Source organism: Marmota marmota, unplaced genomic scaffold, assembly GCF_001458135.2.
Source record: "Marmota marmota marmota unplaced genomic scaffold, marMar, whole genome shotgun sequence".
In the NCBI taxonomy this organism is placed as follows: Eukaryota; Metazoa; Chordata; class Mammalia; order Rodentia; family Sciuridae; genus Marmota; species Marmota marmota.
Window position 1 is genome coordinate 67,709,883 of NW_025999842.1, and position 22,483 is coordinate 67,732,365.

The following is a 22,483-nucleotide window of genomic DNA, read 5'->3' on the forward strand; positions in this document are numbered from 1 at the left end:
TATATATATATATATTCTATTTTAAATCAGAGGGCCCCCATCCTTCTACCTCAGGTTGTGCCTCCAATGTCCTACGACATTGTTTTTGTTAATTTATTCAGCTGCCTTCTGAGATAACAATGTTGTACCTCTCCTTTTTCTCCTCCAAAATTCCCTCCTTATTTGTCACTTCAGGATGAGATTATTAATTTCTGGTTATAGAAAAAATATGGCAATCTAGAGAAACTTGCCAAGCCGCCCCAACGCACCACCTACACACTCTCTCCCCATGTGGTGCCCACCTTGTGCTCTTCCAGGCTTCATGGTCCATGTGTGGACCAAACATCTATGCTTCCATCCAAACCCAAAGTTTCCCCTTGACACCAGGTTACACAAATCAGATAAACATGAATAAAGAAACAGATTCCAGATTTCCCTGTGTCTGCCATCTGACAGAAATTCAATTTTTCTGTCCCCAACTACTTAATGACATCACTCCTTCCAGTATCACCTATTTCCCCTCCCCCTTGAATCACTTCCATCAACATAACAGTAATGACAGCAATCACTTTGATACTGCTCCCTCTATTGCAAGCTCTCTGGTTCACTAATTGAACCTTGTAACGATTCATGGAGATGTATAACTTGATTACCACCCACTTTTTCAGAAGAGAATCCTGAGCACACAGAAATTTGCCCCAGGAGCAGAAATAATAGGTTGTATAGATGTGCTATTTAAAATCTCTCCCAACCAGGGCTCAGTGGTGCACACCTGTAATCCCAGCAACTCCAGAGGCTAAGGCAAGAGCAGCCTCAGCAATTTACTGAGCCCCTAAGCAATTTAGAGAGACCATGTCTGAAAATAAAAATAAATAAATAAAAAGAGCTGGGAAAGTAGCTCCTTGGTAAAGTGCCCCTGCGTTCAACCCCTATACTACAGTGGGGGTGGAAGGATCTGTCCTGCTGACAATAATGGATACTTGACATACCATAGTCTGGGGAAAAGTGTATCCTTTAATAAATTAAAAATAACAGAGTTATCCTAATGGGTGCTTGTCTTCACAGTAATAAAATTTTGAATATTTTTCTTAAACTAGACTTCTAGCAAAAACATTTTTACTATTAATTCTTGATAAAGCTAATATTTGAAGACATGTCACATACTTCTGGACATGAATATCACATTCAAAAAATTGCCCATTTTTAATCCATGAGCAAATGAATACCTACTAAGTCATCTTAATAATTTTATATTTTTCTTTTGCTATGTTTTCTATTTGACAATTGTTTTCTTCTAAAATCAGACTGACCCACTTGCATTCTTTCAAGTAATGTTTATCCTAAATGAACTTTTTTTTTTGGAGTCTTCTTTGACAGTTGTTCTTGAAGGTTCTGTTAAGTCCTCCTCTCCGTACTCTGTCATCAAAGCAACACAGACATTGAGGCTGCCCCTTTTCTGACCAGGGCCAGCTGAGCCCTCGGCTCAGTTTCATGTGGCTTCCCTGGCAGATCTCATATGTGGTTACCAAGTTCTTTGGCTTTTTTACATTCATCGGTTTTATTGCCAACCCTGTTTCAGATGACAACAGAGGTAAAGTCTGGTTTTTAATTATGCAGTTGACATGTGGTGAATGTCATAAATTTGGCTTCTGTCAGGTAGCAGCCAACAAGAAATCTGGAATGTTTCTTTATTCATATTTATTTAATTTGTGCATCTGTGTTTTCCTGAAGATTCTGATATTTCCTGACATGTAAACCAAGCATTGAAGTGTCTTTGTTTTGTTTTGTTTCCCTCATCACTGGTAGAGTCCTGTCTGTGTGACTTTTGTTTGTACCAACACCAATCCCTCTATGAAAGAAAGCTTTTCAACCAAAAGAAACCAAATCTCTAACATGCAATGGCCAACGTTTGTAGATTTCTATGCAGATACTTCTAAAGATGAAATGATGTCAAATTAATGTCTCTTCATGACCCTTTCAGATTATTATTTTAATGCCAAACCAAAGGTCGAATGTTTTCCCTGATATGCGGATGCTGATTCACAACAAGGGGGGCACTAGGGAAGAACAGAGTCATCTTAGATTAGGTAGAGAGGAGTGAAGTGAGGGGAGGGGATATACAATTCATTTTAGTAATAGGCAAGAGGGCATGGGACTGTGGTCCCTGAGAGAAGGTAAACAAATGAGTCAAGTCCTCTGATTGCCCTGCCTCTCAGTCTGCATGCTCTTTCTGAACTGTGGGGCAGAAAGTGGGATGTAACACAGAGGGAAGACAATCTTTATAAACTGGGGAAACAAAATTGAGGAGAACGCCCAGATAATGCAGTAGTCATTGGTGTGGTAGACCCTCAGAAAAGGGCTTTTATGAACCACTTCAGAAGTTTGTATGATGACCCCTGTGGGGAGTGTTTTGAAAACATATTTGAAGTTACACTGGCCTCTGACTTTATACCTATGAGAAAAATGGAAACCCACCTTTATTAGTTTGCTAGAACCAATGTGAAAAAGTGCCACCAAGAGTGCTCAGAGCAAATCTGCTTTCTTGTCTCAGAGTTAGAAGGCTGGAGGTCAGAAATCAAGGGGTTGGGAGTGTTCATTCCTCCTGAGGGCTATGAGGGAAAGACTGTTCAATCCTCTCTCCTGGGTGGTTGCCACTGAAGGGCATTCCTTACCTCTGCTTTATCACCCCAATTTCTGTCTTCAATTTACAATGGTGCTCTCCTTATGTGTGAATTATGTGCATATTTCTCCTTTGAATAAAGAAACATTAACTGAAGAAACTCATTGCTATTTAAAAGACATACCAAAAAAACCCCACCAAGAACGCATCATAACTAAGTTGCTGAAAAAAACAGTATTAAAAAAATAATAATCAACCAGAATAAAAAGGAAACTAAATAAAGAAAAAGAGAACTACATAATTCTTGTCTCAATCTATAGAAGCCAGAAAATGCTGAGATAATATTTTCAAAGTTGTAAAATTTTTTAAAATGGCAAACTAAAATTCCACATCCAGAAAAATATTTATCTTTAACATGAAGAACAGGTGGGGGAAGTGGACCTATAATATGAAAAGATTCTTATGATGTATAGGAAGTGGTATGATATTTCCAATTCTTTGTGTTAATTTAAATTTTTTATTGTAATTTCTTGAAGACCAGAAAAAAAAGTTTATTTTGTAAATAGAAGTATAACTAAGTAGTCAATAGTAGAGATAAAAATAAATTTTAAAATGTAGTCAAAGAAAATGAAAAGGTAAGAAAAAGGAGGTAAAATATGAACTAAATAGAAAACAAACACAAAATGGTAGATTTTAACCCAATCTATGAAAGTACATTAAAAGTAAATGGTCTAAAGGATCCAAGCAAAAAACTGTGATTCTCTGGATTAAAAAAAAAAAGAAAGTTCTATTTTACAAAAACTACAAGAATAAAAGTTTAAAATAAAAAAGGTAGGTAGGATAAATGGATATTGTTTTTGTTGTTGTTGTCAGCTTGTTTTTTAAAGGAAAGTAAAAAACTAGACCCTGGAAAAAATAATTAATTATAAGAAACTTGGAAGTGTAATATTAATATTACACAAAGTAGATGTGAGAACAAGAAGTAACATCGGAAACAAAGAGACACATTATGTAATAATGAAAGTGTCATTCCTTACAAAATACAGTAATCTCAAATGTGAAATGCACGTTTATCTAAATGTTTATTTACAGATTTCTAAAATGTACAAAGAGAACAGGACTAAAATTGATAGAACAGAAAGGATGGAAAAACCTGCAATTAGAATTTAAAATAGCATTTATCACTTAGTGATTGATAGAATAAGTAGATGAAGGTTTTTAAGGACATAAAAGGTTAACACTATCAACCAACTTGATTCAATTTGAATTTATACGGCATTCCACATAAAGATGCAGCAGAACATCCTCCATTCTGAAAGGGAAATAGAGTGTTTAAAAAATTAGGTCAGATGTTGACCAATTCAAGTAAGTGTAAATTATTGAATTTATTGTACAGTATATTTTCTGAGTATAACAGAAATAAATTAGAAAGATATCCAGATGATAGGCACATATGTGAAAATTAAACAACATACTTCTGAGCAATACATGTGCCATCAAATAAATTAGAAAATATTCAAAAAATGAATAAAATGCAAAATGACATATAAAAATTTATAAGATGGATTAAAATAGTGCTTAGGAATAAAACCGAGCTAGCTCACAATAAACACCTCTTTGCTGCTTATATAGATCTTGGTCTCTGGTGGTCTTTTGGGGGTCCCGAATTCTAGCATAACAAGAGTCATTACTAGCATTTTTATTTAGTGATGTCCTAAAGGTTCTAGTCTGTATACTTTAGCCAAAAATATACAATAAATATACAATAAAAGGCATAAAACTTTTAGGGCAAAAAAAAAAAATCCCAAGAATCACCCTGAAAACTACAATAAATGATCAAATGAATTTAAGAAACTTTATGAATATATATATATATATATATATATATATATATATATATGATGTTGGGGTTTAGATGTGTTCCCAAAAAGTTCATGTGTGATATATGGCAAAAGAGTTTAGAGATGAAATGGTTTGGTTAAGTGTATTTAACCTAATTAGTGCATTAATCCCCTGATAGGGATTAACTGGGTGGTAAGTGTCGGCAGGTAGGTGTGATTGAGGACCTGGGTCCCTGGGGGCGTGTCTTAGGGATCTATTTCATCCTTGTTGAGCAGAGCAGTCTCCCCTCTGGGTTCTTTCTTGGTGAAAAACCCTGAGCCACATTCCTCTGCACACTCTTCTACTATGATGTTCTGCCTCACCTCAAACCCCAAGGAATGGAGCTGACCTTCAATGGACTGAGACCTCTTGACAGGGGACAGACAGATGCGGGTGGTGCAAACACAAGGTTCAGGGAATAATTCTATAAAATGGACTCACTGTGCTGACTTTCATATGTTTTCTTTTCCAAAATCCAATTTACCTAAATCCCTACTGGGCTTTAGGGGACAAGATAGAAAGATACTTTCCTCAGCAAACTACCTATTATCTATAGGAGAAATGCAAGCCCCAAATAATGTCAGTAAAATGTGTGCCTTTTCACGACCAGACCCTAAAATTAAGAAAGATAAGTATAATTCTTCCTAACTATAAACTCTATAAGAATTCATGGTTAAGAGTCTAATTAGAACTGGTCAGCATGGGTCAAAGTAATCTAGTGTTGTCATGGCATTACTTGAAAGTCTGATGTCATCTTGCTGTCAATCAAAAGTCAAGAGATGGACCTGGGCAGGATTCTCTGGAAACTTCTCTAGGATACAGAATAAAACTGGAGTTTAGGAGAGGCACTCAGCCCACTCCTCTCAGAGAAGACGCACTTTCTCCTTTGATAGTGAGTGTCACAAGTGGCACTATTAATAATTACTTGGAGGAGGATTGTCTTTAAATGCAAGTGTATATTCAATCACACCAATCATTAAATATAAACAATTAATGCAAATAGTGTTGGGTGTGCTGGAGCATCCCAACTAGCATTCAATGCACACTAATTAAACACTATAAGCAAATCACACAATCCTAGGGCAACCACAAATCCCAAAATACCCCGGATGCCACTCAACTTCTCTTAGTCAAAGAGCAGACGTTGTCCTTGTCTGGTGGTTCTCTACAGCCAATGGATGGACATCAGGGAATGGTGGAGTCAGTCCAGGGACAGACAGCAAGGCAACCAATCTCTCCGATGTCATTAGAGCAAAACTCTTCAATGTGGCAGGACCAGCAATTTAAATATAGTTCCAAGTTGGTGATATATGATGGTGATTGGTTACACCCAATGAAAATCAATGTCCATTGGTTATGTCCAGTGTGGGGATGTAATTGCAGCCTCTGGCTAGTGCCCCTTACAGCTCTTTATCAATTGCAAGCAGACATGACTACGCCTTTCAATGGCTACTGTTCCTTATGGCCAGCAACTTAGTGAGTCCCAGCATGTCCCAGCTCTATAGCAGCTGCTCCTTACAGTGAGGAAGATGTGAAGGAGTGTAGGCAGCCAGGACAAGGTGGAGAAATGAGGATGTCAGGGACACAGCCAGATCAAAGGAGCATAGAGAAGGTCTTCCAATGAGGTCAACTTCCTGGTTGACAAAAATGCTTATGGACAAGCAGAGGACTCAAACAGACAGATGCTTCTGCACTTGAGCTCCTAAGCGGGAGATCCAGTAGAAAACCTAAACTAAATGCATGGATAAAGGGGGCTGAAGGGTTATGAAAAATAAAATTCCTAAAAGACAGTTCCTGGGAGAAACAGAAAGATGAGGTAGCTCAGGGGAAGGGAAGGAAAATAGCCAAACATTAAACCTCTCCCAGTCAATCCTTTTCCAGGAACAATGGGCCCTGAAAGAAAGAGGTGGACACTGAAAAACTGGGCCCTGGACTTTACCCTTTCCCATGGCTGAGGAGTCCTGGAAGGAGAAAAGACAGGAGTGAAACTCTGGGAAACAGTGAATCCCAGAGGAAGAAGAAAGACAATGGATGGGATTTAAGTATTCATCCCTCAGGGTCTGAGCTCCTATCTCTCCAGGTAATAATGAGTTTCAAACTTTTTACAACTGCCTTCCTGAGTTAAAATTTTAACCTGCACAACTAGTTCCCTGACTGTCTGATCTTCACGTCAGCAGTTTCCAATGATTAATCCACCCTCACTTAAACTATAAAATTTAGACTCCGTCTATAACTCATGGGTCATTTTTGTACACAGAAAATGAACCCTACCGTGCCTGATTGATTGATTCTGCTTTGGAATAAAGGAAAGCTTGCTGATCCCTTTGAGGTCTGCTCACATTCTGGTTATTTGTCTTTTCATTATGGTGCCATAATGAAAATAACCATGTTGGTTATTTTTGCTTAAAGAGTCACCAATCAATAATAGCCAACAGAGCATGGGCAGGGGATGAGATAAGAAAAGAAGGAATTCCAGGGTCCATAAAACGAAAGAGTAAAAACTTTCCCACAGGACTCCTAGCTCCAAGTCCACTTCTCTTTGGAGAAGTCTGTTACTGTTGCTCTTGCAATAAACCTGCTGCCTGTTTGTTATCTCTGGGTCCTATTCTTGAATTCTTTGCTAAGCAGACAACAAACCCAACATAGAGTAATAAAAATGTTCCCTTTCCCTCTTCCAATCCCTTCAATAAACTCATGTCTGTTACTCTGAGTGACATGTCTGAAATCTTTCTGACTTGATCACAAAATTTGGGGGTTCGAAAGGGAGGTCTTTGTGTTCCTTCAGCATTCCAGAAGGCCCCAGCCCTCTAACACTCTGAAATTATGAGGCCCAAAATAAATTTTTCCTCTTTTAATTGCTCTTGTCAGTTTCTTTTGCTTACAGTGGTGAAAAAGTTTACTAAAACAGACACTGTTACCCAGAAGTGGGGTCATTTTGACCATGTGGTTCAGAAGCTTTTGGAGCTTTTTGGAATTTGTGGGAAGAATTGTGGAAAGTGTAGAGAAGAAAGCTGGAAAAGCTTCAGATTGTTGTTCAGTGGAGCTTGATGAGCAATTCTGGTGGGAGCTCAGAGGACCAGAATGCTAACAGTGCATGGTAAGGACAGGGCTCATGAGGTTTCAGGGAGGAGGACTACATTGGAAACTGGACTAGACGCCATTCGTATTATGTTCAGGCTAAGAAGTTTTCTGCATTTTGCTCATGTCCTGAGACTTCATGTGAGGCTAAAATCAAAGGCAATGAACTTAAATTGGCAGAAGAACTTTGTAGGACACATTGAATTCAGACAGTTTTATGGATATTGCTGGTGGCTTTTAGCCAAGTTGATTGTGATAACTAGGAACAGAAAGCAAAGTAGAAAGATTTGAGAAACTTGCAATTTGGCTAAAATCTGTGAGCAAAACTGGGGCTAAGAAATGTATGTGGTTGTTAAAAATATTACAGCCACTAAAGGAATGCTAAAGACTTCACTCAAAGACAATAGGAAAGTTGGCTTCAGGACATCCCAGGATTGGCAAGACCATACCCATCTCGGTCTCATGGGTGTAGAAGTGAAAATTCCTTTCAGCAGAGACCAGTTGAGCACCCTACTTGAACAGTCTGGCCTAGGAAATTTTTTAAGCATGCTGAGCTACCCAGGCACTCAGAGGCTGCTGTGGCCATAGCCCCTGGAGGCTTGGTTAGTACTCAAGATGACAGCAGACCTTGATGTCAACCACAGAGTGCTGGTTCTGCAGGAGCAGGATGCTGGAGTTAGGGGTCATGAAGTTTCCATTGAGATTTCAAGGAAGCCCTGAGAGACCAAAGTGCCGCATGGTTGTAGTCCCTGAAGGTAGCTCCTGAGAGGGTGATGTGTGAAGATACAAGTAGGCAGCCGAAGCTTCAGTGGAGACCCCTGAGATTAAGAAATGCCTGTGAAATGTCTTCCTAGGAAAGCTGCAGGAACTGATCAAAGACAATGCAACAGAGAGGCCATGTGGCTGCAACCAGCAAGGCCACAGGGGCAGAGTTACATAAACCCCTGGAGGAGGACATCATGATGACTTGTGCCCCAGATGCTGGACATGGGACCACAGGACTTGTTTGCTCAGTTGGATTTTGGTTTTGCTTTGGTCCAATTCCTTTTGTTATGCCCCTGTTTCTCCCTTGTGGAATGGGAATATTGACTCAGTGCTTTCACGTGTTGTGTAACATGTAACCTGCTTTTGATTTTTACAGAGGCTCACACGGAGACTGCCTTGAATATAAGAGGAGACTTTGGACTTGGTCTTTTCAACAATCTTGAAACCATCAAGACTATGGGAATTCTTAGAAACAGAATAAATACATTTTTTGTTGTGAAATGAACTTGATCCTTTGGGAGCTAGGGTCAGCATGTTAGGGTTTAGATGTGAGGTGTCCCATAAAAGCTCATGGGTGAGAAAAGGCAAAAAGGTTTAGAGGTGAGATAATAGGGTTACGAGAGCCTAAACCCAATCAGTTAATTAATTCCTTGATAGCAATTAATTGAGTTGTGACTGTAGGCGGTCAGGATGTAGCTAGAGGAGGTGGGTCCCTAAGGATCTGCCTTTGGGGAACATATTTTGTCTCCATCTAATGGAGTCTTTCTGTGCCTCCTGTTGTATTTCTTGAGCTGCTTTCCTCTACCACACTCTTCCACCATGGTATTCTGCCTTACCTCAGGCCCCAAGGAATGGAGGTGGCCTTCTATGGACTGAGACCTCTGAAACCATGAACCCCCTAATAAACTTTTCTTCTCTTATTGTTCTCATCAGGGTCTTCAGTCACAGCAGCAGAAAAAGGTGATGATGGTCAATATGTAAATGTCAGTTTTACTCCTATATGATAGTAGCTGTCAAGTTGGAATTTTAATTTTTAAAATATCATTTATAATAGAAGAAAAACTAATATATACTTGGGGGCAAATTTAACAAGAAAAATTTCTGTCCAAGAAATTTTCAGTGAATATTATAAAATATTACCAAAGAGAAGTTAAAGATAATCATAAATGGATACACAGTCCATATTCAAGAATCAGATCACTCAGTATTGTTAAGATGCTAATTTTCCTGAGACACATATACAGATTGAATACAATATGGTAAAAATTCCTGAATACTGTTTACTGATTATAAAATTGGTATGAATAAAAAAAAGACCTAAAGTACACAACGTAACTTTGAAAAAATAATAAAATGTGGAGGAATTGCATGCCTGATTTCAAGACAGGACATTAAAACTTTGGTTGTTAAGAAAACTCAGTAACCCTTTAAGAAATAATGACAACAGGACAAAATTGAAAGTCCAACAGGAGACCTCCATCTCATACCATTAATTAAATTTTAGCAAAGATGTCAAAAATATTGCTATGGATTAAATTGTATCCCACCAAAATTTTCACACATAATCCCCAATGTGAAAGTATTTAGAGGTCAAGACTGTCAGTGGTGATAAAGATTAAATGGGGTCATACTGGTGGGTCCCTACTCTGGTAGGACTGGTGTCCTTCTAAGAAAAGGAGGAGATATCAGAGGTCTACCCTTATCATGTGAGCAAACAGCAAGAAGAATGCAGTCTGCAGGTCTGGAGGTGAGCCCTCACCAAATTCAAACCCTGTTGGGCCTCAGTCCTGGACTGTTTTGTCCTTCAAATTTGTAGAAAACAAGCTTCTGTTGACTAAGCCATGTAGTCTGTGGTATTTTGTTAAAAACCCAAGCAAATTAAAGCAGAATTTGTGTAGTAAAGACTGGTCCTTTCAACACCTCTGCTGAAACAACTGGATTCCTATCTTTATGACCTTTACCTTATATCATTCCCCAAAATAGCTTCAAACGCACCATCAAGTTAAATTTATAATCTAAAACTATGAAACTTTCAGAATAAAACAGTGAAATTATTTAAGACCTTGGAGTAAACAATAACAGGAGGCATAAATCTAGCAAAATGTTAAATGGAAAACTAAAATTTGGCCGAAGAGTTCATGGAACACAGCAATCTTGTCAATACCACACATTTTAGTTGAAAGAGAAATAAACTTGTATCATGCTTAAGCTACCAATATTTTGACCTCAGTAACTAGAAGCCAAACTTTAGCATGACCAATAATCATAAAAACTCTGTAATTATCAATTATTCATGGCAATTATCATTAACAAACATAAAGACAATCTTTTGATATAGGACCAAAAGTATAATAACCCAAAGTATTATAAGTGTATATGGGGATTGTTTTTTATTTTATTTTAAGATCGGAATTTCTTTAAATAAAAAGAATTTTAAAGCAAATCACCATCAGAATGTCTACAACCCTCCACACACACACACCCCTGTAATGCTGATTCTGTGTCTCTCAGATCTTCAACTGCATAGCTGACAGATGGCCCCAGATGCTGCATTTTGAAATCCATCACCTTATTTATGCCAAAGCAATGCCTCTTACAAGCTGTTTTCAGACAACAATTGAGCACTGCCAGGATACTAATGAACGCCTACTCTTGAAAAACACAAATCTCTCTCAGGCTGCATCAGCCTAAAGATTCTAGGTTGTGATTCAATATGTTTCTATCAAATCTTCCCGCCTTCCCTCTCTCTTTCACTATGGCCAGAACGATCACCATCTGGTGGTTACCACAGCCTCCCCTGTCTTCCTACCCTTTTTCCATCATAGACATTTCCTCTACTATATTTGTGATTATCTTATCTTGTCTTGCTACTGGCTTCTCAGAGCACCTGAAATAACCCCTCCTCTACCTTTTCTCCACATCTCTACTTCCTGTACTTTGTCTCTTCTCTTCCTGAATAATTCAATCCTAAAGCCATCTTTTACAGGAGATAAAGTCAAGTGTCTGGACATGGCAGTAGACTGATATGGTGTATAGAATCCTAATGGGCTGTGTATGGGGGTCCATGCACCAGGTGTGACTAAGGAATTCATTTGGAGACATGGGGCCTGGCACAAGTTGTTGGGCCCAAGTGTGGTCAGGAGGGTATCTACGTGGGAGAGATAGCTCAGCATAAGAAGTAAGAGCTCAGAGTGAGGAAGCTATAAACAAACAAAGAAATAAAATCTAAAACAAGAAAAGCATGTCAATATATCTGTATGTCACATAAATCCCTGGCACTGTCCACTGACAAGAACTGAGGGCAGCAGCCCTTCCCCAGGACAGCACTGAGCTCTCTGAGTAAGATAGCTTGGATTTTACATGTAATTTTTTCTTAAAGGAAAAAAAATATAGATTCTTTAGAGAAACAACTAAATCCAGAGATGGAGTAGGCAAGTTCAAGATGAGCCTGGTAGTTTTTGTCGAAAACAAACCGAACAACTGTTCATAAAAAAACAGGGACATGTCAGAATTATAGAAAAGACAGTTTGAATAAATCTCTGGCTTGATCTGAGATAATTTGAGTACAGACATACATAATAACACATTAATTTTTAAAAACATTGATGAAAATATAATTAAATTAAGAAAGACTGGGAAGAAACAGAATAGTTGCCAAATTTCAAAATACCTGCTTTTTACTACAAGTGGAAGAAGAATTGATTCACTGTAAGAAAAGGACAAACACACAAAAACCCAAATCAAGTGACCAAAATGAACATTTTTAGAAATGGGGCAAAACAACATGTGTGCTAATGATACCCAAGGAACACAGAGCACCACTCGGTAGGTTATATCCCTACCAAAGATGGAAAAACGGAATTCAATCTCAAGAAAGCAGGAAAAAATAAAAATTGACAATATTTTGCTAAATAACTGGCCTGAAGTTCTCAGAAATATCAAAAATGGTAAAGAAAAACTCAGGAACTATTTGAGATGAAAGAGACATGACAACTAAATGGAAGGCTTGATTCTGAACATGGGCTTTTCTCTACTGGGAAGATGGTGAGACTTGAATAGACACGATGATTGGGTAGTAGAAATGTACCAAAGTAAATTGACTAATTTGTCATGGTATTTTATGCAGAGAACATTCTTATTTGTGGGGAATTCTCTCAAAACTCTCAAAGGTGTTAGAATATTAGTTTGGCCACACCCTTTCTAACAATTCAGGGGAAATAAATTGTTTTATTTTTTACTTGCAATTATTTTTGTAAGTTTGATTGTCCTAAAAATATTCACAATAAAAAAATCAGACTCCTTTGGGTTACACAAAGCTTTATTTTAAAAATCTGATTTAAAAAATAAACCCTAAAAGTTAAAGTGAGATTAATTGGGAGATGTACTTTTTGTGCAAGTTATTTAAAGCTAATTCAACATAGGGACAACATTTTTACTAAATCAGACAAATGCTTTTCTTACTTGTTAGTATTATGCACAAATATTATAAAACTATAAGTATCCTAGCTTTTTAAAGATCTTGTAGGTTCGGGATATAAAAATGGTTACAAATGCAATGGTAAATTAAACTAATTGATACAGTTGAAATACTTGGCAATACCATGCTCAGATGAAAGCAGTCACATGCAGTTTGCACGAGAATCTTAGGATGAATGACTGATTATGTATTTGTATGTGATATATAGCCATAATATATGCCTTCCACTCAGAAAAACAACTAAGAAAAATGCTCATTTGAATTTAAGAATTTTCCAAGAATATAAGATAGGCTCTCTTTACTGTAGCAATCTGTGTATCACCATCTTTTTTCAATTTAATCTTGAGCTTTGTAAATCTGAGGAAAATCATTTTATTCTTTGATTTTTAGGGTAAGTGGTAAAGTAGAATATATATAAGACTTCCTTTTCAAAAGATTTCTGATTTCCAAAAATTAAAAGACAATAATCGATAAACAAAGCTAAATGTCTGAAATCCATGTACTGCTTGATTGAATCATGCATCACTCAACCCACCAGACACATCTCTTTGATCTGTATCCATAAGTCCAGATTAATAACAGACCAAAAGCAAGCTCCCACTGGGAATTACATGCCCTTACTTCATTGAAAAAGCAGCTACATATTTGCTTAATCCAAAAGTGCTCCTGAGACGTCTATTTGTAAAACAGAGCAATGACACACCACAGGTTTCTTTGAGCCTGTAAAGTAATGAATCTCAGAGCTAAATCCAGTCTACTGAATTCCAGATTTACATAATTGCTTACTATTAAATGGAGGAAATGAGGAGATTTTTTTCAAACTCTTAAATATTTTCATCTAAATCATTGAAACAAAATTATCATTTTTAGGGAGTTCTATGACAGATCTTTCTGTGCGAATACTTCTGAGATATTAGTTGCCAGACTTACTTTTCACTAGAATTTCTATATGTATAACATTTTCATACTACTTACATTCTGTAATTATTTGAGGTCATTTTTGGGTAAAAAATATTTTAAGTGGGTAGTACTAAAGATAAAAGTAGGAAATTCATTTTCTTTAAGATGGATGCAGGGCATGTGTATTGACAGATACCCAGAGCTTCTGCTAAGGCAGAAGCATCTAAAAGAGCTCAAACATAACCAAAAAAAAAAAAAAAAAGTATGGAGGTAATCAGTCTCCAAGGTAGTGTGATTATTATCACCTATAAAAAGAAATAGCCCTGTTTTTACCACTCATGTTCCAACCAACGTCTTTTAACTTACTGCCTGAAAAATTATAAGAGCCTCCTTAATTATCTTACTCACATCCATCCTTTTTAATTTGTTTTCCAAAAGGTCAAAGAAAGAAGTATCTTCCCCACTGAAGAATAAATGTCTGCCCCTGAGCTCCTTCACTCACTCATGTCATCTGATGTTTCCCCGGAGCCTGTTCTGTGCCAGCCATACTCTGATGCAGGCAGCAGAAAACAAGGCTCTGACCTCCTGGAGCTTGCTAAGCCATGGTGAGACAAGATGGCTAGTAAATTAACCCAAGGTAGATTAAGAAAGGCAAATCAGAGAAAGCTCTGAATATTCAGAACAGGGAACAGTAACCAAGTTTACTGTGAAAGTACTTTCCAAGGAACTGATATTAAAACTGAGGCTTGGAGAGGGAGCAGGATTTGTTGAGATAACCGTGGAAGGGTGGCCAGAGTGGAGGAAAGAGGATGATCAAACACCTGGAGTGAGGGAAGGAGGGAACATGGCTGGAGATGCAAGTAGCAGGGAGATTACTAGAGGCTTGAGTGTGAGTCAACTTTAGGAGATGGGAATGCTTTTTAGAAAATGGAAATCACTTAAGAGTTTCATTCAGGAAGTGACTTACTTAGTTATACTCCACACTTTCCTATTCCTTATGTCCGATCTTTTCGTTATTGTTGTTGAATGCTGAACAGACCCAAGAGCGTTTTCTCTGCATGGTCCTTCCACTTCAGTACTTCCCACAAATGGCATGGCACTAAGGCTCCCTGAGCCTTGACCTCTCTGACTCAGTGAGAGACCTCACTCTGCCCAGTATTTCCCCTCTGCATCTCCACTGGGATAGCACCTGCAAGTTCTCCTCCATTCCCTACTCTTAGGGATCACAGTCCTGAACTTCCACTAGCTGATGTCTGCAAGCAGTTGCCACATATATCTTGTCTTGTTTTCTGTGTGTTCATGGAGGAAAAATAAGTCTGGCTGCAGTTACCTCACTGTGGCAGGAGGACTCCATGAACACGGTTCCTGTTTGATTACACATGTGAATGAAGGCTTCAGGAGAGCCTTTCTCCCTCACCCCAATCCAATCCTTTTTATTGCCAGCGGACACAGCTAGCTCAAAACTGTTCAATAATTTTAGAGCTTTCACCAAAGAAACAACAACAAAACCCACCCCATATATTTATATTTATCATATTCAATTTTCTATACCAAAGACATACATGATATTTTAAAATAATAAAACCAAGCATACATGATGTATTGTTTATTGTATGTCAGGGTCTTTGATACGTGGTTTTCTATAAATTGTTTTACTTATACTTTTACAAAATCCTTTGAAAGTAAGGCTGGGGATGTTGCTCAGTAGCATAGCATTTGCCTAGTGTACTCGAGGACCTGGGTTCTGCCGCAGTCCGGCTGAAGCAAAATAACCGGGGGGGTGACGAACAACTTGTGTACGTTGATACAGCAGGAGAGGGAGCCGTTTATTGCAGGACAGGAGCAGTATTTATACATTCCACACAGCTTATCTAATTAGCATAAACTAGATACAGCAGTCAACCAATCAGGAATCTCCACACTTAATGGCTCGCTTTTGTTACTTCTCAAACCACTCCCTCTGGCATTTTGCCAGGCACCATCCAGACTTGTTTATGAACTCTAACATTCCCCTGGCAAAATGCCAGGTGTTATTTTGACTTGTTTACAGACTCTAACATTACAGACTCTAACAGGGTTCAATCTCTAGCATCACCAAAAAAGCCTTATAAAATAAGGATGCTCCTTTGATTTTACATATATAGGAGCTCATCCAAAGCCAAGCAAGCATTATATGATGAGAACAAACTTTAAATTTGTCTACCTCTTTGCATTATCCCCTTTAATTTGTATGAAACTATTTATTAACAAAATTACCTTTCAGTAAAACTTAGTCCTCTGAAATTATTTGCCTAAGCCAAAGTATCTCACTACCCTTTTTAAAATCAAAGCTTGCTTTGTTCACATTTACAGAAATATTTTTTCCATTATATGCAAAATATTTATCTTTTGGAAAAGGATAAAACTAAACTGACAATCTATGTTGAGCTTCAAAAACTCTGTTCTCAGTTCCAATTAAGGTTGTGCCATGTGGAGCCGCTACTGAAGTCTTATCAGATTCTAACTGCTTCTGAGAACTCACAGGAGTTCAGCATTTTATGTAGAAACATGCTGTGCTGGAAATGATGACTGTTTTGTTTATTTTTTCAAAAGAGATGGAAGAAATTTAATATTTACAAAGAGCTGATTGGAACCAGAAAGTCTCAATAGGAACATTTTAAAATATGCTTTTTTCATATAAATGCCATACTTTATCAAATGGTAAATTGATACCGTATTTGGAGAATATGATATTGAACATTATTCATTGGTCAGCATTACCTCTTTCCTCTCAAAACCTCTGAAAAGTTTGTGGCCAGTAACAGGTTTATTAGTTAAACTAGAAGTAGAAAATTTCCTGGGCAGATGCCATGGTTTCTATGGGATCTATTAGGCAATGGCGCTGTTCTTCCCATAACTAATATGTACTTATTGTATGTTTTCTTATTTTCTTTTCTTACTCATTTCTCTGTTTGATATCTCGCCATCAATTTTTTTCCTATTTTTTCTTCCTTCCTTTTTTATTTAACTTACCTCTTAATTTTACCAGTGATACCCAGTAAGATATTCAGATTTTTATTTATCCACATAATGAGTGCTTTCTTTGACTTAGTAGGGTTGTGGCTGTAGATTGGAGGTTGTAAATTTTTTTTTATTTTTAAATGGTCAGATTATAGTAAGCATGCTCAGCTTGTGGGCCATACTGTCTTTTGTTGAAACTGCTCAGTTCTGTCACTATAATATGAAAAATAAGTGTGGCTGTGTTCCAACAGGTTTTTATTTGCAAATGCAAGAAGCAGGGCAAGACAGACTTATCCAGTGGTTCATATTTTGCAGATCCCTCATTCTGTGACTTACGTTCAAATTTTACAACACTCTATTATGTTTTTAGATATAACATTGTCCAACTGGTGTTTTAACCTTGTTCAAGCAACAGTGTAATAAGGATGGAAATAGGGTCCATGGTCCCATTGTGTCACTCCATGAGCCAGACTCCAGCACAGTCAATGCACACTGAAGCCCTCTGAGGGCCTGAAGAACCCAGGAGCCACAGCAGCCCTGAGCATGGGTACCTCAGTGGTTGCTGCTAAGCTTCCAATTCTACAATTCATGGGTGTGATATTTTGACCTCTAGTTTAGAAGAGAGTCATGTGGGTAGACGAGAAAAGACAGGATGATTCCCTGTTGCCTACCCTTTCATGCACGACATGAATTTTCTACGAAATATATTCTGCTCAGTGTCCTAGAACTGGATGAAGAGGATTAGTAATCTTTCAAGAATAAACTGAGAGTTCAGCAAAAGTTGAGGAGGCAAAAGTGTAAGGTAATACTTTTTCCCTCTGGAGGTCTATTCCATTTAAAACCAATTGAAATTCTCTCATTCAGAAAGAAAGTGCTAGAAGTCTTCACACAGTCACTAAGTAGTCAGAAGTTTTTCTTTTACTTAATTCCTTACCATCCTCCTCCCCAAGATTCAGCAACAGGACTATCAGGTAAATATGGCAGACAGCCAGAATGAAAGAATTTGTGGGGTAGTTCTAGGAGTTTCCAGACAAGCCATTCAATCATGAGAGGTAATGCCCATACTAATGATTATTATTCAAGGTTGTCTGAAGAAATAAATAATAGTAGGGGTGTGTGTGTGTGTGTGTGTGTGTGTAGCCAGCAAAGAGATTTATTTTGAGAAGTTGCCTCACATGACTATAGAGATTGGCAAGTGCAAAATCTGCAGGATGATCCAACAAGATGAAGACCAGGGAAAAGCCAATGTTGTGTTTGAAATCTAAAGGCTGTCTGATGGCAGAATTCCCTTTTTCCTTTTGGAGGTCACCTTTTTGTTCTGTTCAGGACTCTGACTGGATGAAGAAGCACACCCCCATTATTGAGGACAAACTATTTTACTCAAAGTTCGCCAATTTAGATATTAACCTCATCCAAAAATGACTTCACAAAGCCTCCAGAATAATGTTTTGTTGTTGTTGTTTACATTAATATTCTTTAAATTAATTTATTTATTTTTAAAATTATTTCTTACATACATCAAAATAAAGGAGTGCATTACCAGAATAATGTTTGACAACATATATTGGAAAAAGAAAAACCATGCTTAAATGTGGTCAGCCTAGTAGGCAGAAGTTCAGCTCTGGAACCCAGACTTTAGCCTCAAAAGCTCACTATTGGACGTAGCACGGTGGAGGATATGAAATGCCTCCTTTATTATGGTGACACTATAGTAGTAATAATAGTGTGACCATCTGTTTTGGGATATTAAAATAATCACTGTAAGAAACTGTGGTCATAAAGGGATGCTGTACTTTGTCGAATGCTTTTTCTGCATCTATCGAGATGATCATATGGTTCTTATCTTTAAGTCTATTGATGTGGTGAATAACATTTATTGATTTCCATATATTGAACCAGCCTTGCATCCCAGGGATGAATCCTACTTGATCATGGTGCACAATTTTTTTGATATGTTTTTGTATCCGATTCACCAGAATTTTATTGAGGATTTTTGCATCTAGGTTCATTAGAGATATTGGTCTGTAGTTTTCTTTCTTTGAAGTGTCGTTGTCTGGTTTAGGAATCAGGGTGATGTTGGCCTCATAGAATGAATTTGGAAGTTCTCCCTCTTTTTCTATTTCCTGAAATAGCTTGAAAAGTATTGGTATTAGTTCTTCTTTAAAGGTTTTGTAAAACTCTGCTGTATACCCATCCAGTCCTGGGCTTTTCTTAGTTGGTAGTCTTTTGATGGCTTCTTCTATTTCCTCAATTGATATTGGTCTGTTTACGTTGTCTATATCCTCCTGACTCAATCTGGGCAGATCATATGACAGTATGACATTACATTAAAAATCGTGTTAACTATTTGAAAATATGAAACTGTAATGATCCATAAGTATTATATTTTATAAAAATCCCAAATCAATATGTTGATAAGAATACAAGGAAAACCAACTACATGACTGCAATGATATAGGCTATAGAGAATCAATGGACAGAGTGATAGGCAGGCTGGTAGATAATTGGACACACTGGGAAATAGTAGAAGGATAGATTTGAAAATATCAGCAGTGAGATTGCACTTTTCTTTCCCCTCCATTCCCTAGATTTTTAAAATGTATTCATATTAAATTTAACATTTTCAAATATACATAAGTAATTAAATTTGAGTCAATATAGTTTTGTAGTGAAAAAGGTTATATTTATTAAGTAACTTCATTACAGTTGAAGACTTTATTGGAAGTACTGCTAAAACACTAAGGAGAGTTCCCTGCTCAAACCAAATGTTTCCCTTGGCTCTGCTGTATGTATACACATGGATGTATAACCAATGTGATCCTGCAATCTGTACACATGGAAAAATGAGAATTCATACCCCATTTGAATCAAATGTATGATATGTCAAGATCATTGTACTGTCTTGAGCAACTAATAAAAAAAAGAAAAGAAAAAAAAAAGAAAGAAGACCTCCCCAAATCAGTGTCAGGGAAACACCTCTTCCTCTCTGAAAACAGAAAAGTCCTTGATTAGAAATTCACAGCTACCTGTCACATATTTTCATGCCCTTTTACCTGATCTTGTCCTTGTCTATCTCTATCACTTTTCTACTAGGAGTGGGAGTTTTAATTTCAGGAAAGTTGAAAAGCTCACAAACTAGGGTATCTTGTCTTGTTAACTCTTAAAGGAGACAGAGTCATCCCTCTTAGGACATTTTTGACAATTACCAAAATCAAGAACTGAGGAAAAGTTCAAAAAAGAGCTGCTGGCTTTTCCACTCCTTTAGAAGAATTGATTAAAAAAATACTTATGACTATTAGGGGAGACAATTATGCTTTTGGTAATTTTCTTTCACATTGTCTCTTACGTATCATTAATATTTAGGAGATGTTCAGTAGTTTCAACATAGTTACTTTTGGTGATACAATAATATTAACCTAAAGTTGCCCTCTCCTCAATTTACCATTGCAGTTTTCAACGGTAAATTGATAACTCATTTTTTTCTCTGTGATGTCTTTGCACATCTCACTGCAACTAATTTAACTTTTCCCTGTTCTCCATTGTACCTTTTAAAACCTCTATCATTACATGTCTTATGGATTTTGTCTGTCTTCTTCACAGTAGATATAATGTTTACAGGGGTCATGTCTGATTAAGTTCTGCCCCATAGTGATACCTCTAGTACTAGTTCCTGATAGGCATTTATTAAATTAATGTGATTGTAACACAAACATTATGACTTAGATAATTGACCTTCTATCACATGTGGCAGCCTAACAAACTGTAGTTCAGTAACTGAATTCAATGGATTAATAAGGATTACAATATCTTAAATGATCTTAGTTATTACAAGATTAAATATATTTTATCATCTTCCTTTATACACTTAGTATTCTTGTAATTTAAGTAGAATAGATTTCATTGAACTAATTTTACAGATGAACACACAAAGGCTCAAAGAGCTTAGGTTATTTGGCCAAGTAAATCGGAAAACTGGGGTTTATATGTAGAACTCAGAATTCTTTGCTTTGTACAAGCACCATTTTGACAAAGTCAGTGCTTGATAAGTACTTCAAAGTATATTCTCTAGTAGAAAATTTACTTATGCAATTATTTACTTGGCCTACATTGTGTGTGTCATGTTTAAATATATGAACCTGACTTGACCTTCAGAAAATAGTTTATTTCAAATTTCATTACTGATATGGTTGAGAAATGAATTTCATCAATATTACAAATTAAAAATGAGATGTATGCAAAAATGAATGCATAAAAGTATTGAACCCATTTCCTTGTGTAAGTGAACAGTCTCTCATGCAAATCTATAGAAAAGAGCAATTTTAAAAACATCAAGATGTCTTCGGGTTACATAGCCAGTACACTGAGCCTGACCTTATCTTTGAGATAAATTTGAGTAGAAATAGACATCTGGCAACTGCTGAAATCTGAGTGCATTGACTCAGCAACTTCCTGTTATACAGATAAATGATTAATGGAGGGTGACCAGAGAAATCTTGCCCAGCATTCAGGCCAGGCTTGTTCAATGATCCCACAAAATAGCATGTGCTCAATTTAAATGTTTAAATGTGCTCAATTCAGATGTTTATATTCTGCTTACTTCACACACTCTGAGAGGGACATGGAGCAAGAGACAGGATCTGAGCTCAAATTAAATAATAAAGTCATGCAAAAGAAGAAAGAGGAAAAGTAAGAAGAGGGAAAAAAAGAGAAAAGGAAATGAAGAAGAGAGTGAGAAAAGGATGAAGGGCAGAAAGGAAGGAGAGACGGGAGAACAGGAGGGAGGGACCAAGGGAAACTGCTCAGATTCAATCCCAACACAGCTAATGTCATTTTACCCCAAGATTACATGAATCATTGTAACTGGCAAGCCTCAGCTGGAGAGTTACTTTATTTAAGACATAGTTAATAGAACAAATTCTGTGCAACCAAATAAAAAACCTGCGCAACTATTGTAGTCTATTGTATTATCATTCAAACAGTTTCTAGAAATAAAAAGCAAAATTTTGCCTGTTTGAACTTTAGAGTATAAAGGAAAAATTAAAATAATGTAATATCTTTGGAACTAATGTCAAAATGCACATTGCTAATGATACTTGAATCTCCTGCCTCAGAAGTCATTCTATCAATAATTTAATGAAATAAGATGTTTTTTAATGATTTCCACAGCCTGAAAAGAGAAAGTCTAATTTCATTATAAGCTATATTTCAATTTGGATTTTAAAATACATTCAGATGAGATTGCTATTTAATTTTTCATTGAAACAAAATACAGACTTTAATATCAAATTCTTTTCTCAATGTTGAAGTAGGTCATCCTCAAGTACTTTCACTATTATTTAATAGGGTAGGTTCAAAACTGAAGTATAATGTTCAGGAAGAGGAAGATGCATCTTTCAAGGGAGAAAAACAATACCAGGAAGTAAGAAATTACAAAGAAGAAGATTTAAATTTAGTATAAGATGGAACTTTTAAATTATTAGAGAAGTCCAACAGATGGACACACTCCCAAACAGTAGTTGGCTGTCAGTCACCAGAGCATTGGCTTCACTGTGATACATAGAAGGATATATGTGATACATAGAAGGTTTGCCTTGATTATCTTTCCCATCTTTATCACCTATACCAATGATGGAATGACTTGATTTTGAAATCATGTAGACCTGGGTTTTAGTACTTGTACCACTGCTAGTGAGTTTTGTGACATGTACAGAATTTTATTTTTTTCCCAATTTAAAATTGGATTCAGTAATAAGTCAGATAAATCTGAGTATTTAATGAAATAT